The sequence below is a fragment of the Apium graveolens genome, chromosome 3, assembly GCF_009905375.1.
Source record: "Apium graveolens cultivar Ventura chromosome 3, ASM990537v1, whole genome shotgun sequence".
In the NCBI taxonomy this organism is placed as follows: domain Eukaryota; kingdom Viridiplantae; phylum Streptophyta; class Magnoliopsida; order Apiales; family Apiaceae; genus Apium; species Apium graveolens.
In genome coordinates this window covers 96,193,130-96,196,554 of record NC_133649.1, presented here as the reverse complement: position 1 = coordinate 96,196,554, position 3,425 = coordinate 96,193,130, and the positions used below count along the sequence as shown (strand labels likewise).

The window sequence follows — 3,425 nt, the reverse complement described above, 5'->3', positions numbered from 1 at the left end:
TTGAGATTTAGAACTTGCCATGCTAGCATAGGTTCATGTATTGTATACATGATTAGTGGGTAACTCTAACCGTTTTACTTGCCCTGTGTAATCATATTGAATAACTTGCGCTTAAATCGTTATGTTTTCAAATTCTGTAGATATATAGGGTCTCAACATAATTGATGCCGATGAAACTTCTATCTTAATTATGGATGTTTGGTAGAATGGTACTATTACAATGAAAGTTGGCTTTTATCAGTTTCATGTTGTTTGATTAATATCATCACCGTTACATGCTAAGGGTAATAACAATGACTATTGAATGAAGTAGTAATGAAGTTATGATCTCATGTGTGTTTAATATTATTAATTCAAATAATAATTTAAGTGTTTTATTCTCGTAGTTAATTGTAGTTAATAATTAGTTAATCAACCTTAAGTGTTATTGTCTTGACATTGAGAAGTGATTATACATTGGTGAGTGAGTGTTAATTAAATATAATTAGTCTGAGTCTCTGTGGGAACGAACTAGAAATCATTCTATGTTACTTGCGAACGCATATATTTGCGTGAATTATTAGCACGTGTTTTGTGCTTAACAAGTTTTTGGCGCCCCTGCCGGGGAACTCGGTGTTAATTTGTTTAGTTTATGTACTTGCCATCAGTGGTCATTAGGACTCATTGATTATGACTTGTTACTTATTGTGTCCGGTTGTGTTTCAGGTACTCTAGCGAGCGTTTATGCAAACATGTTCTCGCACTCGCAAGAGAACTTTAGATACGGCTGAGGAGATAGACTCAGTTCTTGATATTCCGGAGAAGATAGATTTTGAAGATTCAGATAAAGAGAGTGAGCAGAAAGAACCGATAATCATGGGTGATCGTATAGTTCCAGCAGCAGATCCAGCTCTTATGGACTTTTCTCGGCCAAAAATTGATGATATTCAGTCAAGCATCCTTCATCCGGCTATTCAGGCTAATACTTTTGAAATCAAGCCAGGCATTATTCAGATGGTGCAGAATTCTGTTTCTTTCGGAGGTGCTGCGACTGAAGACCCCAACATGCATATCAGGAATTTTGTCGAGATCTGTAGTACTTTCAAATATAATGGTGTTACTGATGAGGCTATCAAGCTGAAGCTTTTCCCATTCTCTCTGAGGGATAAAGCTAAGGACTGGTTACATTCTGAACCAGCTGGGTCCATCACTACTTGGCAAGATCTTGCGCAAAAGTTTCTGGTAAAGTTTTATCCAATGGCCAAGACTGCAGCTATGAGGAGTGCTCTTACTCAGTTTGCACAACAACCAACAGAATCTATGTGCGAAGTATGGGAGCGCTATAAGGAGATGTTGAGAAAGTGCCCACATCATGGTATGCCTGACTAGATGGTGATCACTGGGTTCTATAATGGTTTAGGGGCCCAATCTCGGCCCATGCTCGATGCAACAGCTGGAGGCGCCTTATGGGCCAAAAGCTATACTGAAGCCTATAATCTTATTGAAACTATGGCTGCAAACGAGCATCAAAATCCAACTCAAAGGATGATGCCTGGGAAGGTAGCAGGTATTTTGGAAGTTGATGCAGCCACAGCTATTGCAGCGCAGCTCCAAGCGCTGTCTATGAAGGTCGATTCTTTAGCCAACTATGGAGTCAATCAGATAGCTATGGTCTGTGAGCTTTGTGCAGGCTCTCATGCTATGGATCAGTGTTCTCTCGTTAATGAATCTGTTCAGTATGTGAACAATTATCAACGACTGCAGCAACCTGTGCCAGCTACTTATCATCCTAATAACAGAAATCATCCCAATTTCAGCTGGAGCAATATTCAGAATACTGTTCAGCAACCATATCAACAAGGTGTAAGTAAACAGTTTAATCCGCCTGGATTTATGCAACCTTAGCAATATGCTCAAAGGCAATCATATCCTTAACAAGGAGGTGCTGCTCCACCTTATAGCGCTGATTTCAAGGAGCTAAAGCTGTTATGCAAAAGTCAGGTTATTTCTATCAAGACCTTAAAAAATTAAATCGGTCAAATAGCCAATGCCGTGCTCAATCGTCAACCTGGCACACTTCCCAGTGATACTGAAGTGTCGGGCAGGAAGGAAGCTAAAAAGCAAGTCAAAGTTATTACCTTAAGGTCTGGAAAAGTTGCTAATGCTGAAAAAGCAAAAGATGAAGGATCTGAAGTTGTAGATGAAGAAGAGAAGTAAAAGGAAAAAGAGGCGGAACCAAGGAAGACTACTGTTGAACACACTCTGCCTGAGGGTAATACAGGGGAGAAATAGCTCTATCCTCCATCACCTTTTCCCAAGAGATTGCAAAAACAAAAGCTGTATAAGCAATTTGGTAAGTTTCTAGAGGTGTTCAAGAAGCTTCACATCAACATACCTTTCGTTGAGGCTCTGGAGCAAATGCCTAGTTATGCGAAATTCATGAAGAGTATTCTTTCAAGGAAGGTGAAACTGGATGACCTTAATACTGTTGCTTTAACGGAAGTGTACAGTGCTATGCTACAACAAAAATTACCTCCAAAGCTTAAAGATCCAGGTAGCTTTACCATTCCTTGCACCATTGGCAAGTTGTCTTTTGACAAGTGCCTTTGCGATTTGGGAGCAAACATCAATCTGATGCCAGTTGTCTATCTTCAAAAAGCTGAATTTGCCTGATCCAAAGCCCACCTACATGTCTCTGTAATTGGTTGATCGTTCTATTACATACCCACGGGGCATCGTGGAAGACGTGTTAGTAAATGTGGATAAGCTCTTCTTCCCTGCAGACTTTGTAATTCTGGATTTTGAGGAAGATAAGAAGATTCCCATAATCTTGGAAAGACCTTTCTTGGGTACAGGCCGTACCTTGATAGATGTGTAGAAAGGTGAACTTACTATGAGGGTGCAGGATCAGGATGTGACATTCAATGTATTCAAGGCGATGAAATTCCCTACAGAAGACGAGGAGTGGTTAAAGGTGGATTTAATTGATTCTGTGGTAACTTCAGAACTTGATCATGTGCTAATGTCTGATGCCTTAGAGAAAGCCTTAGTGGGGGAATTTGATAGTGAAGATGAGGAAGGCAATGAGTAACTACAATATCTAAATGCTTCTCCTTGGAGGCGAAAGTTAGACATGCCATTTGAATCTCTTGGTAATACTGATCTCAAGAATGGTGAGGGAAAGCTCACACCATCTATCGAGGAATCACCTACTTTGGAGCTTAAACCATTGCCTGAACACTTGAGGTATGCTTTTTTAGGTGATGCATCTACTTTTCCTGTTATTATTGCATCTGACCTTTCAGGTAGTGAGGAGGACAAGCTCTTGAGGATCTTGAGAGAATTCAAATCGACAATCAGATGGACTATAGCAGATATAAAAGGGATCAGCCCTTCGTACTGTATGCAAAAAATTCTGCTAGAAGAAGGTAGTAAGTCGACTGTTG

The 3,425-nt window shown here is 40.1% G+C and overlaps 1 non-coding gene across 1 annotated transcript; it reads right to left on the bottom strand.

The window, feature by feature from the left end:
- Nucleotides 1–1,251: 1,251 nt before the first annotated feature.
- Nucleotides 1,252–1,358, bottom strand: LOC141715925 (small nucleolar RNA R71). Its single transcript, XR_012572667.1, has one exon. It is a non-coding gene; the product is annotated as a small nucleolar RNA R71 (small nucleolar RNA).
- Nucleotides 1,359–3,425: the final 2,067 nt, after the last annotated feature.